At 37.4% G+C, this 15,289-nt stretch overlaps 1 long non-coding RNA gene across 1 annotated transcript in view; it reads right to left on the bottom strand.

Annotated features, from left to right (window-relative positions):
- Positions 1-15,289, bottom strand: part of LOC128079208 (uncharacterized) — a 125,085-nt gene that overhangs the window by 21,763 nt on the left and 88,033 nt on the right. Inside the window, exon 3 of the long non-coding RNA XR_008206028.1 lies at positions 1,240-1,301. This is a non-coding gene — a long non-coding RNA (uncharacterized LOC128079208). The remainder of the gene's footprint in view (positions 1-1,239; positions 1,302-15,289) is intronic.

Genomic DNA, 15,289 nt, shown 5'->3' with positions numbered 1-15,289 from the left:
AAAATATGATGTTTTATTTGATATTGAGTGCATGGTTTGGGCTCTTGGTGTTTTGTTCTGTTTTTTATTCCTACAGAAAAGCAATTGAGAATCAGAGTGGGGCATTAGAATACTGTATGTTTTGCCTTTCCCATTCCCACTCCCAGCCATTCTTTTATTATTTTTAGCCTCTCATCAAATCTGTAAAATGCCTTCTTCATACAACATAGCCAGTCACATGTGTGACAGATAACATGAAAGTGCATTTCTGTGATCTTTCCTAGTCTCAGAGACAAACAGTAGCCTAGTAACCGGGGTCTGCTAAATACTAATACCTTGATTCAGTGTAGCTCTGGTAAGCCTGCCATCTTCCATCTCTGAGGGAATCACTGTATTAAATTTACATTAAACATGGCTGCAGGACCGACACAGGGGTCATATTAGCATTTTCACTCTGGTAAGTTGGTCAGCAGAACATTTCTGCACCATGAAAATTATTCCAGTATTCTATTGTTAGGAATTAAACATTCATGAGAAATTTTCTAAGAGCGTATTAAGAAGAATGAGTTGGTAAGAAGTACAATAAGGGCAGAGCAATATCCATACGTAGATCGGAGAAAGAAAAGCAAATTGGATTCTTTTTATCACAAAATGAAAGCGGACACCGGTAAAGCAGCAGGAATATGAGTGAAAAGAGTACTCTATTTACTAGAAGAGACACAGCAAAGGTAATTGTGACAAATGTGTTTAATCCCTCCTGCTATTCTGTACTCACTGAGCTCTTTTCTGATACAGATTCTTACATTAGATTCAAAGTTTCTCATAGAGTAGATAAATATAATAGGCCAGAATCTCCATCTTTAGATGAGCATAGCATGCAGAGCTACTTGGGCTTTATACTCTTGAGATTCAAGAATCATCATAAAGCAGATGAGGGACTAATTGACATTTATTCTGTACTTGAAAGAAAACCAAGAACCTTATGCTAAAAAGTATCAGCTGGGAAAAGACATTATATAGAAAACACTACCTCACAGCTTTATGTGCACAGGAGAAATGAAAAAGAACCAGCACGAATTGACACGCACAATGGAATAACGATGGCTCTTGCAGACCATTAATATCTATTTGTCTGCACCCTAGATGATTCCATATGGAGGAGAACGACCAAATAAAAGCACTTAGCAATCTAATAAGCACTAATAAGCACGCTTCTTGGCCCTGAACAATAAATATAAGACCAGGAGTGAATTCTGTTACCTTTAAAGGAGATTTGGACGCTCTGCATTGTTGTGGTTTTTTCTTTCTCATAAGACTGGTTTCTAGGAGAAAAAAAAACACAAAACTGTTATTGGCAAACTGACATCAACACACTAAGTTAATTTCAAGCATTGGTCTTCTCCATTCTCAAATTAAAAAAAATAAAAATTGAGTGTAATGGTGGTTTCCAACTGAGAATCTGACTCTGTATACACTTGTATACACTATCTCTTGGCTTACATTTTTACCTCAGTTGCCCTTACATAAAATGAGAAGCAACTCACTTTTTGATACTCCAAAGTTTTAAGAAAATACCTCACATAAAGAATGTAAAATTGCATAATATTTGGAAAGGGGATCATTACACTTTTCTCAAAAAGTTCCTAGTTGCATCCTGAAAGAAAAGGATGACTTCTGGCAACAGGAGAGGCAAATGTAAGTAAATGCGCTCAGACACAAAGCAACAGAACTGAAATAGAGCTATTCCCATTGGATACACACTGCCAGTTCCTGGAATATCTCTTGCATTATGCAACCAATCCATCAAAGAATCCATTGGTTAAATAATGTGCTAAAACACAAATGTAGAAGAATCATATGTATGAAGAAAAAAAAAAAAAAAGCTTTACAAAAAACTTTCTAATCTCTATTCCAGCCAAGAAGCTCTTTAAAACACATCTCTGATCTTAACAGTAATGTGCCAACTTCCAAACTAAAGTAATGTATCTGAAATGAATGACTTGAACTAAACGTCCGTGTTCCTGGAAGAGCACAAAAACTACACAATGAGCCTGTACATAAATCTTTAGTTAGCTTTGAAAAATCATTTTATTTAGCTTACAGTGTAGTTCTGTTCTCCTTGAGTTTAGTGTGTTTTTTATCCTAGGGAGATGTGGGTAGTGTTGGGTGGAGTTTTTGTGGTCTTATTCCCTTTGTATTCCAATAAAGATTTACCTTAGAATATTCATACTTCATTTTTCTAGAGGGTGGCCAGATATTCATGTTGTTTTTTTTTTCTTTTAACATCTTCAAGTGATTATTCCTCTCAGCTCACATTTGTATCCTTTGAGACCCCTGTCAGCCCGAAGTCTGAATCAGATTTGAATATACAAACACCCAAAGACTTTTAAAAGTATTTGACACAAACCACCATTACTTATGCATGCACAATTTCATCCTGAAAGGAGAAGACATTTTAGTTTGAACTGGGTCTATTTCTTGCTGATGGAAAAAAATTGCAAGGTAAGACAGCACCATATTCATAGTACAAGAAAATTGCTGTTGAGCGCTAGAAATGCTCTCACACCCAGCAGTCACAACACTGCTCCAAACCTGGGGAAGCAAAGCCACCTCTCTGCAGTGTTTACCTTCTGGGACCAGCCAATAACTGACCCAGTCCTTGGCACAAACTAGAGGATGCTAAAAACTGCTCTAACTTACACCTGAGTACCCACTGCTCTGACAGCCTGCTGCAGCAGCAAGGACTGGCATTGCTTGAAGCTCTTTAGGCTGTATCCCTTTTCTTCTCTGAATACCTCTCACAGCAAGAATACACAGTAGAATAAAAAAGCCTCGAGTCTTCTTCACCAGGAAATCTCTCCCCACTGAAGAAAACCCCTAGGGTCTCATCCATAGTTGTTGAGACTGTTTTGACAGCTGGATAAGAAGGGTATGGCCAAAATGTGCCAACATCAAATGTGCTTGAAGCCTTCTACTAAGGGGCAACAGCTGTTTTGCAGAAGAGCAAGACATAATGCAAAACTTCAATGGGAGGCAAGTAAATCATTTTAAATACGGACATTATTTCCATTTGAGCATAATGATTGAAAAGATTTTTAATATGATCTAACAAATGTTGTTAAGTTCTTTTGAATGAGTCAAGTATGAAAATAGGGTAGAGTTTATTTTTGTACTTTTTAATTTATATTTTTATATGTATCACCCTATTTACACTATTCATTACTTATCTATAATCTTAGAAAGACCAATTATGACTAACAATTAAGGTGAGACTTTCAGCTGAGCTGTTTCCAAATGAACCATTATGACTGATTTTTGTAGTTTTCTCTTTTTGCATTACCATGCAGATTTTCAGAGCACAGCTAAAACTTCAGGTTGCAAATAGAAATGTAAGCATGAACATGTGCATAGTGGATACAAAAGCAAATCTTTTCTCCATTCTCTGTTTGAAACTGCCTACTGCAAAAAAAAAAAAAAAAAAAAAACAAAAACAAAAACAAAAACAAAACCCTCAAACTACAGAGTTACCAGAACTTTCATAATCCTTGTACTATGAACTATTCCACTTCTCATGAGCTGTGGAGTATGGAGAAAAAGGGTAGAAAAGCATGAGTAATATTCACTGCACCCTGTTGATCTCAAGGATCAATCACCTAGGGAGGAGCTGACCCAGCAAGAGATTATTTCAATAAACACATAATATTAAGTACACACTGGAGAGGGAACACGAACCCATTTCTCCCAGATAATATAGTCATCCAGCTGCAGTACTATTTTTTCTCCTCAGCCCAATACATTATTACTTAAACAGAAAGGAGAGAGAAAAACCATGAGTACCTCAGTCAGACACCTGCCACTGCAGAGTAGCAAGCATCCACACGCAAAATGGCAGCAGATGCTCTAACTTCTAGCAAAGAGGTTTTCACTATTACTGCTTATTTCTGCAGCAGGGTTTCAGAAGGAACTTTCTTTTACCCTTTCCCCTTCCAGCAGGTGGAAATCAGGAGATAGATGCTGTCCTGCTGTACACAGTTTGTTAACATTCTTCTGAGAGGATCAGAGTTTCAACCATATTCCCCACTTCAGCACATTGTGCTGGTAAGCCTGAGCTTTTAAAGCACTGCTTTCTGTGCATCAAGCTACTCACCTCCATTATAGAGACACTCTAGCACTTAAGTCAGTACCGTTGCATACATCAGGCAAAAAAAGCACTTTACAATCAAATCTGCAGCATTGGTTGAGCCTCATCACCCTCCCCACCACACACCAAAATGAACAAACTGGATTTAAAGCAATTAGGGGTGTGACCACCTTGTGTCTCTCTGTGAAAAAATGTCAGTAATAATTCCTCTCTCATTTCTACCATATTTTTCAAAAGATCACACTGGACAACCTGAAACATTTGTCACAGGCCATAGAAAATTGTGTCTTCCTGGGTTTGTTAGTTAAACTATAGAAGTTCTGAAAAAGAAATAACCTTTGTTCTTATGCAGGCTACAAACTAAAGTCTGCTTACAATATCACTCTCCCGGGCTTCAAGTAGGATCTTTTGATCTTTCAGCAGGTGCCTTGTATAATCTCATAATGCTAATGGTTTTAGGCAGTGACAAACAGCAAACTGTGCCTGACTCAGCAGTCTCTCACATTCTATACATATCACCCCAATGAAAAATACAGCATTTCCCTGCTGGCTGTTCCTTTCAAATTTAGATTGTGCCTGTAAGTAAAAAGGAGCACTGAGGAGCAGCTCCGAGTGAAAATAAATAATTTTTTACACAGAAGTCATCACACTGATGACTCTTCAGCACCTGCAAACAAAAAATCAAAACTCACACAAAGAAAACAGATATTTGTTGCCTCAGAGTCATAGGTCAGAGTTTGACAGTAGAGTAGTTTATATGAGCAGGAAAGCAGTTTGTAGAAGGTTTCAGTAGAACTATTAATTACACTTAGAGTATCTGGGTGCCTAATCACAACTGAATCAGAATTTAAAGCACCATAATAGCTCTACCAAAAAGGACCTGACAGTACTGGTGGATGGTAAGCTGGACATGAGCCAGCAAGGTGCCCTTGCAGCCCAGAAAGCCAACCACATCCAGGGCTGCATCCAAATAAGTGCAGCCAGCAAGGCAAAGGAAGTAATCCTGCCCCTCTACTCTGTGCAAGTGAGACCTCACCCAGAGCACTGCATCCAGATGTGGAGTCCTCAGTATAGGAGAGACATGGACCTGATGGAGTACATCCAGAGGAGGGACACAAAAATGACCCAAGGAATGGAAGGATGGAACACTTCTCCATCAAGGACAGGCTGAGAGAGCTGGGGCTGTATAGCCTGGAGAAGAGAAGGCTCCTGGAAGATTTGATAGTGTGGCCTTTCGGTATCTAAAAAGTCAGAAATAAGGAGATGGATACTTTAGTAGGGCCTGTTGTGACAAGAGAAGGGGAAATGGTTTTGAACTAGATCAGGGAATTTTTACATTAGATATAAGGGAGAAACTTTTTACAATAAGAGAGGTGTTACGCTGGACCTGGTTGCCCAGAGAGATGGTGAAAGAACAATGAATATTTACCCCACAGCTAAATTGTCTGCAATCTTTACTTCACATTCAAATGCCCTGAAGCACTTTAAATAGATCATAATACATAAAGTGCTCATCTTCACCTCTTCAAAACAACACAGCAAGCAGCTCCAAAGACTAGCAATGTCATAAGAAATTCAGCAGACTGTAGAGAAAGTCTTCTGCATTTATATTTTTCTACTTCCCTATAAGTGGAAATTTTAAGAATGGAATCCGAATGCTGTGTTAAAGAATTATAACAAGTATGAGAGAGCTAAACTCAAGATTAGAAAAAAAGACTAAGAAAATTAGTTTTAATATAATTTCATAGAAAAATGAAAAAAAATTATTTCAATGGAATCTGGAATTTAAAGATAATCTCTAACCCCAGCTTTTAAACAAGTGAGAGGGTAAGAAAGAGACTCATTCTTGCATCCTGTCAAGCAATTGTCAATTCTTCAGGTGTTTTAGAAATATTTTTTTTCTCACTTTAAGCAAGGCCCTCAGCTTTGCTGTTTCAGTGATGTCTCTCTTAAATCTTTCTCTTTTTTTCACTGTTCTGATTGAAAGTATTGCATGCAGTGTTTGCATTTTACAGACTAGGTATGCCAAGAGATTCTACAGCTCAGTGGCAACTCTAGTCATTCATCCCATGGCTCTGGTTTTCCTCACACATATATCACTTTTATAGCACCATAATCTCACTGACTTCAGTGGAGATACTCCTGATTTACACTTCTATTTCAGAGTGAAGTCACGTAGTTCCTGTAGATCTTGTCAGGCTGTGGGCATACCACAGTGCGGACCACAGTGGAGTAAATGCCTTTCCCTGTCAAAGTCAAGGCAAGGGACATACTGCACCGGGTTCAGCATCCAAGTGAGGATAAACATCCACTGCCTGTGGAAGCTTTATTGTGTGATCTGTGTGGAAATGCAATCCCACTTTACTCTTTTACAAATCACATATCTTCCATGCTAGACATAACATCTGTGCCTGCCCAAGCTGAACACATCTGCTACTGCAAAGAATCCCACCAGGTGCATGAACGTTTCTCAATGCCAGCCGTTTTGCCAGTGGAGGATCCCCAGAACTGGTATCAGGTGACACTATCAAAAAATTAACAATTGTCTGAACACTACAGCTACTATCGAACTATGTACAACCTCAGTGAAAACTTGGAGGTTAGGATTTTCATAGAATTTATTGACAGCAAAATGAATACAATATATATGGGGTGCTGTCAGTCAGCAGAATTAGAAGCCTGTTAGAAGAAAAAGGTCTTTCTACTAACTGGAATATGTTAAGTGAGCACTCTTTCAACCAGAAGAAATGTGTTGAGTGAGGTCTAAAATAGCAACACAGGATCCCAAGACCTAAGAAATGAATTCTTCAGGAAATTAGTGACGATAATATGGGTAAATATGAGTAGAAACATATGGTATGAAAGCCTTTTTATTTTAGATAACATACAAGAAGAAAGTGAGCCTGAGAGACCTGCTGGAGACCAAAGAAAAGGAGGAGAATTCAAGACAGAGAGCATCCAGGCTGAGCAGAACTATGCTGTTACCTTTCCAAAGTCTTTTCACACGTCTGTTCTCCAAGACAGTTCTCCAACTGGGACTTTGTGGATTCAGCCCTGAGCTAAAGCACCTGAGACAAATCTCAATCTTATATAACAATTTAGAGGAAAGATTGCTTTCAGGTGCATTTTAGCCTCACATTTTCTTACATTAGCCTCCCTTTTCCAATAGCCTTTTCAACTTTGTAGTCAAGAGTTTCTCTCTCATTTTAATCTTAGCTACTGTTTATAGTAGACTCAAGTAAATCTGACAGTCTCAAGACACATGGTTTTTATGAAAATGACAAATCGAAGGAAATTGGTGGTGTTGACAAACCCTTTGGGCAATCAGCAGTGAAAGCTGCATTTGGCAATCCCAGAGGCTTGTCTGTGCCTCTTGCTAGCTTGCAACAGTCAGTTTGAGAGAGACACTGCAAGCTACCATATAAAATAGATGTTTCCTCTAGCAGATTTTATTCAGTATGCTTTAGCAAAGCTGAGACAGTGGGGAAGCAAAATTGTTGCTCTTCCAGTATATATTTAGCTCAGACACTCCTAACTCCTGCATCCCACTTTCTTCTGCTAAGGGAAGTTGGTTTCCTTTTTTTTGGTACTGCATTTTCCTAAATTGCATCTGAATGACTGACTGACTAAAACAGTCCATACAGGAAGATATCAGAATTTTGGGCATAAAGTATTACTGTGTTTATATAGTACCAAGCCTTTTTCCTGAGTATTCATTTATCTATTTTTTTTTAGATTTTCAGATCTTTAGATCTTCAGTGGAAGAGAAGCTACTGAAGCAGTGGCATACCAAGAGATATTTGTTAAAGGAGAACAGCAGAAATAATGGCAGAATACGTGGGATTCTGTAGTTTGAATTAGCAGTAGGACAACAACAGATTTAAATAAGATTTGTGATTTGCAGTTATGTCTTCTACGTCAAGACACCTACAATTCTTCAGTATCACAATATGCCAGTTACTGTTCAACTACCCTTAACTCTACAGATCTTAATCTCAATGAACACTGAATCTTAATATTCAGAAACCACATCTGGAAATGAAGTACCTCTTCTTTGTTTTCTTTCAATCTAGCCAGAAAACAATGTATTTTATTTTTTCCCATTTCCCTGTTCGAGCTATCTTCAGTATTGTTATTTTAAAACTGCTATTAGTTTCAGTCTCTTTACATATGCCATCCCATGATCCCGCACCCTCTAACTCTTTCTCATCCATGAACCACAGATACCTCACATCCTCCAAATGCAAATGACAGATTTTCTACTGGTTCTGGTGTATATTAAAACACTGCCTTTATATCGTGCCCCTTCCTGTTTGCTGAGATTTTCTTATTAAAAGCCACTCACATTCCCTCAGAAAGACTACCACTTAAAGCTACCATAGAGACTATAAACAAATGGGTGGTTTTAGAACAACGTTTTACTACAGCTATCTTAAAATTGATTTCATTTCTAGATTAAGTATCTCTGTGAATCAGAATGCTAACAATTCCTGTTTATCAGATTTTACCTCTTTTTCTCTTTATGAACACGTGCACTGCCTCCATTTCGTTACTTAGGGGACTCCTGAGAATGTTCCTTATATAAGTAGGTCATCTATTTGCTATGAACCATAAGCTCAGAATGCAATCACCAAGCATTCCACAAAGCTGAGTGGTGTTATTTCCCAAACGAGTCAGTCAGAAGCATACATATTTAAAATAGTGACACCTAGTAAAAAAAAGAAATTGTTTGTTGAAAAGCTCCAAAACCCACCAGTTTGTTACAAGCATGTGTGACAATCACAATGAAAAAGGTAACCATGAATAAGTGGAAAATGCTATGTAGGTGAGTTCTAATTTTCAGCACAGAAGACTGTTATCACGATATATTCCTACTGCTGCTGCAAAGCAATTCACTGCATACAGCTTCATTCATGGTTTTCTAATAGTACTTCTTAGGGAAAGCATCCATTGAGAATGTCTACAAAAAATGACTTTAAGAGGAAGAGCTATAAAAGCTCCAGATTAAAGTGAGTCATCCTACAAATATCTCAAAAAGCAGTATATACAAAACTTTTGAATAAACCTTTGTGAAAATGCATTTCACTACCAATTAATGTAATCTGATGAGATTTGAAATGCAAAAGTATCAAGAAATGTGCTTGCACTCCCCACTTTCTTCACGCATATACTAAACAGCAGCAAGATGATAGAGTGGCTTAAAAAACTAGCCCATTTTTTTTCTCTCAGGGAGTCCATATTATCCCATGATTTGAATTACATCCACTTATTGGAAATGTTGTAACATTTCTAAAGCCCTGTGGCTTGGCTATCTGTGTATGTTCTTGTTGTTTGTTTGTTTTGAGAGAGATTAGTAATGTAGTAATTCCTCGCTTCTGTCAATTGTGAAATTTTGCATCTGGTGATTATTTTTATGAATTGCGTAGAACAATCAGCATGTGTCATTACAAGGCTTGAAACAAGCAGGCTCTGAAAGGATTAAAATTCCTTTTAAATTATCAGTGATGGAAGCTCAGCAGCTTCCAGTGAAGACAGCCATTTAAAGTCCCAAATGCATAACTGGGATCAGATTTTCATCTGGTGTAGATCATCACAAGACTGCTGAAGACTCTTTACCCCAGCCAAGCATCCGCTGCCAGGAGTTTTCCAAAAACCACCCACACTTCTTCTACACACATAACTGGGTTGGCTGTTAAGCAAGAATGGATGTACTCCTTATGTTCCCATTTCTACTTGGAGCAACCATGATGAGACGCTAGCTAGCCTCATCTTAGGTAAGTACAATTGTTTCTGCTCTCAGTTCAGTTTGGGCACTCAAGAGTGAGCACTGAAAAGGGAAAAGATGGTTTGGGCTCACAACTCCTATAACATTTTCCTAACCAGAGAGCACTGTGCTTCCCACCTGCCGCTTAGTGCAGGGAGATACCAGGAACATAACCAGAGCACAAAACCCAAATGCAAGCAGGGCACCTCCCATCCCCTGCTTAAAGCCCAGGAACAAAATGGGTGCACCCTATTTTATCTGCTTTCTGAATCCACTCCTAGACGAAAACAGATATTTTGCAAAATGTCAAAAGGAGACATGCTAATTCTCTGATTGCTGGTGCCAAGAGGAATAGGATGCAGCAGAACCAGCAACAAATGGAGCAGCTTTTCTCTGACACCTCATCTGCTATTGCTGAAAGCAGGAAAATACGGCCAACAGTCTTCAGAAAAAGATAATACATTCTCCGTCAGTGCTTATGCCCAAGCTCAAGAGAACCTCCTGATGCACTCTCCACAGATTTTTCTATTCCTTAGTAAATGCAATAAGCCTACTCTCTAGCCTGATCAGCCTTTGTTAATAGAAAAAAAAAAATTGGAGGAATTACACATCAATTATACCTTCTCTTGCTATACATTTGAGTATGCATACTTGCTTCTTTCACTTCTACTGAAAGGCAATCAATAAAACAAACAATATAGATTACTAGAAAAATAATAGAGTGGAAAAAAAAGACCAGATAGAACATTGTTATGTCTACATGTATACACCTACAGAGTGCCAGTATCTTGAATAATGCAGGCAGCTCTAGTCCTTTTCCAAAAGGCTGCAATAGAAATGGAAAGCATCAAAACACTGTGAGCATGGTGCACCTTCTACATAAGGAATGGATAAATGGGCTACAGTACCACTGCCTGAAAGAGAGATTATGTCTGAAGAGAGTTATGATGGCAGTCTGTGCCATCGCTTGTGGCAGAACAGGAACTAGCAGTTCACCATGTCTCTCACCACAGGGCATCAGTGAGGCCAGCAGGCAGCAAGAGGTGCCCAAACAAATAGAAGGAGCTTACTGATCATACAACAGGTACATGGGCTGCAGGAAATACTTACCCCACTGTGATGTGGATACCGTAAGCCTTTCCATAGTAAAATCTATATGGGGCTGTTAATACAGAGATGCTGGAGACTAGGAAAGCTTTCTGAGGAAGTGCCACTATATGCATGCTTAGTTTTTAAACTCTTCACTAAATATTTGCTATAAGCTTCTGTTTAAGATAGGACAGTGGATGTACTTCTATGTGGACAAACAAATACCATTCCCTTATTAGGCATCTTAGCTGAGCATCACCCCCAAATGTTCCAAGTCAAGGAAAGCAATTGCTAAAAATATAGTAATTTACTGATGGTTTGGTTTGGGTTTGAGTTATTTTGCTTTTTAAGAGAGAAAGGAAGTGGGAGGAAGGAATTAACCTACATCTTCGTTCTGCAGTTGAAATTGTGCTAAAAAAATTCTGTGAAATGGAGTAGCAATTTTTGGAGGACAAACCTTCATGTTGAACAATGATATATCAGAGTATTACAGCCTTTCAATATTCTTCTAAAACTTCTGAAGGTAACTCCTTTGGATATCCATTCTCTGCTAAAAGAATGTAAATATAAGAGTAAACACATGATAGTGCAGTTCAAGTAATTTCCACATACAAGTTTTATGTCATTCTGTTATTCTCAGCAAGGTCACCATTAAGCAAGCTCAACTAAAAAAAAAAAAAAATCAGTGAAATATTTTGTGTTCAGAATGATGCAAATCCTTTTCAAATGGAATTGTCCTCTTTCCACTTAGAGAACGATGTGCATCCAGTATTCTTCTGGCACCAAGCGCACTTGTGAACAGCACCAACTCCTTTCTTGAGTTGCAATCACAGATACTAGCCAGCCAGCAAGCACTACAGTTAGCAGTCATCCTACAACACTGCAGAAGATAATCAAAACTTCCACATCCTACTGAAAACTGCTAGAGTAACTGAGGACTCTGGGCTAGATCCTTTTCTTATGTGATTGCAAACATTTGATTTATTCCTGAAGTGCCCTTGGTTCATACCAGCTGAGAAACTGAACCTTCCTTGAGTTTCCCATTGTAGCTTATTCAAGGTAATGAATGATTCAAGAACAAGAACATGCACATATTTTGTAAAATAAGCTTTTTTAGTAAAGGTGCTACACTTTGACGATAGTTGGTTTGAATGTATTTTGAATTTTCCAGCTAAAATTCCCATAAATTAAGTTCCCATTGTTAAAATTTGCTGTCACAAGAAAAACATTATTTTTACCTAAGTGGTGAACTGGAAATTAAGAAAACCTTACACTGAAAATATTTTCTTCCAGATGTGTCAAACCTTACTAAGAGTTCCAATTCCATACTAAAAATTGTAGTTCATTAAATATATATAATTGCAGAAATAATTAAGAAACTGGAAAATGTTCAAGTGATCAAATGCCTCAGAAATGTAACTTTAAAGAAAATATTGTATCTACTTTCTCATTAAAAAAAAAAAAAAAAAAAAAAAAAAAAAAAAAAAAAAACCAGCCACCCCAAAGCCAACAAAAAGAACACTTGATTCCATAGTTACAAAGAAGCAACAAGAAAACTTAAAAGAGCAAGCTATTATGCATTAAAGGGTCCAGAAATTCTTCTTGGTGTTCAGCTACTAAGGATACTAATGGAATTTTATTTCATTAGTAACTGATGGTACATTTACCTTTGAAATTGATCACACTTGAACTTAGACAGCTCCACAACATCGAGTATTGACACATTACTGTTTTTGCTGTTTGTGATTCAGAAGACTGCCTTATCACATGAAGAACTGTATCTCCTTCAAGTTACCATCAGCACTTTGCAAACTGAAAATTCCTTTGTGAGCTGAAAGTCCAGTACCACTCTTGGGTAACATTTTCATCTATTTTGAAATGACTTCAGAAGACAGCGAGGCCATTCTCTGGACTCTACCATGATAAATTTGGTGCGGAAGCTAAAGGATCTTTATACCAGCATTGAGGCTGCGATTTTTGCAGGGTCCAGTCAACATGTTTCGAGGCTGTGGTATTCCCAAGGCTCTCTCAGATTAAATCATCACATCACAGCCTTAAAGATCTGGGAAACCACAGCTACAATGTGGCAACTTCTTGTTATAAAACAACTTTGAAGCCTGGGATTACATGCTTAAAACAGTTTTCTTACACATAGCTAGTTTTCAATATATACCCAGCAGCTCCTGTGAAACTTGTTCATTCTCACAGCTTGACAGGAACATTTGCTGAGTAAGGGCTACTGGGGCTAATGGTCCTTTTTTACAGTCTCACTTGTATACTCAAAACATGATGACAAATATTGGTTTCTGTCTGGAAGAACTTGCATAATACATACATGCTGATTAAAGGTAATTTTTGTTTGACTTCAAAAGAAACAGCAGTATATCAGTACATCCATGTTTAAATCTTTTCATTGGAGTATTGGCTCATCAAGAAACCATTTATTTCAGCAAATCTATTCTTGGTCTGTTCTCATGTATTTTAGAGAAATCTAAAGAATTCTAGCTTGTGTCAGTCACTCGAAATGCCACACTGGATCAGCAACTTTTCTTCCAGCTATGCTTGGTGGTACATGTAGAGGGAGTGTGGGAAGGTGGAGGCAGTCCAACTCTTTTGGTGCCAACTAGATGTTTGCATCTCTGTTCTGACTGCTTTCTACAATCTGACTAGGACAGAATGCCCTAGATAAAATGACAAAGGGAAAAATGTTATTCCAATATGTGGAAATGTGCTCTCTGTTAACGCTTATACAGTTACTTGCATTCATTTCCTTCTTGTTTAAAAAACATAGAGTGAAAACAGTCCTACAGATGGTGGAAAATACACAGAAAACAAAACAAAACAAAACGGTTCACTTGTTGATAACTCTTCTCCCTTCAGTATTGAGCATGAAGATGCTTTACACTTCTGGCTCCAGAGACAGTAATAAGGGCTCTGAGTGCCTAGAAATTCCTTATTCTGAGAGCATGATTACATTAGCTTGCAAAAACAGAGATTGCCATCAGTACTTAGAAAATGATACACACAATCTCTCTTTAAAACGTAATGGTACTTATTTTAACTTTTCATGAAAAATCTACTTCAGACTTACAACAAAGCAAAACAATATAAGGAAAAGAGCAGAAAAGAAGAGAGGAAAGAAAAAAAAATCCCCTCTTGCTTGTTAAAAGAAACCATATGTTCACAAGGCTGAAAGACTGTATATCCTGCACTGTAATCATAAGGGAGGGAAGATCCTTGAGAAAAAAAATAGATTTAATTTTCATTTAAAAACAAAATCCACTTTCAAAGCCTTTGTGTATTGATTACAAGTTTTTTCAAGGTCTAACTGCAGCATACAATAATAAGAGTCCCACTGGGATACTACTTGGCATCATTTTGCTGTGGTATGTTCTGATCTACCACCAAACAAACCCTCTTTAGCTCCCAGTTGACCTACAAACTTAATCTTCTCATTGTCCCAGCAAGGATAATTCACTGAGGCTGCAAACCTAACCTCTTTCACTGCCTCCTTCACTGTTGCTTTTCCATTTAAAAGTCTCAAATGCTGACGAGAGATTCCTACTAACACTAATGAAATTTCAATTTACATTTTCCTCTAACCACAATAAACATAGACTGACTCAGTAACATAAAGATGAATTTTAAATGAATCAATTTTAAAAGGTACAAAAAATCCACTCACATTATTCACAGTAGGGCTGAGAAAAACATTTTCATAAAAATGGGAATGCCTAAGGATCAGATGAATTCTATTAAAGAGGGAGAAAATGGGGAGAACAAAACAAGTAAAATCACCTTAAAAATAACAGTAAAAATCAAATTTTTGAACTTTCTGTCTCAGAGCATTTTAAAATGAAAGATTTTTTTTTTTTTAAGTGACTCTTTTATAAGGGAAAAGAAGCATTTTCTACTTTAAGTTTAGATTAAGTAGGCTGAGCAAATGTGAAAGTTTCTTTTTCCCACTTTTGATTCGAAAATGGAAAGCTGGATCATTTTCATTACCGTATTTAATTATTTGGAAGCAATTTTATCCAGCAGTCCTACATTTCACTTTTATTTTTAGTTCCACTAGTATAGCAAAATATCAGTTTTCTATGCCTTTTTGCACATGAAATTTGAAATCAATTTAAAAGCCTTCCTTTTTTTTTTTTTCTTTTTTTTTTTTTTGTCTGGCATGTCAGTATTTCTGGTTGTATAATTGTTTCATGTTTTTCAAATAAGGTGTTTCATGAGGTGTAATATAAGTGTTTTCAGCACAGTCTAAGTTTCCTTTCCAGTATTTTGGCACAAGCAATCTTGATGAAGTAATTTAA

Source organism: Tympanuchus pallidicinctus, unplaced genomic scaffold (genome assembly GCF_026119805.1).
Source record: "Tympanuchus pallidicinctus isolate F22 unplaced genomic scaffold, pur_lepc_1.0 scaffold1, whole genome shotgun sequence".
NCBI classification, from domain to species: domain Eukaryota; kingdom Metazoa; phylum Chordata; class Aves; order Galliformes; family Phasianidae; genus Tympanuchus; species Tympanuchus pallidicinctus.
This window is presented reverse-complemented; position numbering and strand designations above follow the sequence as displayed.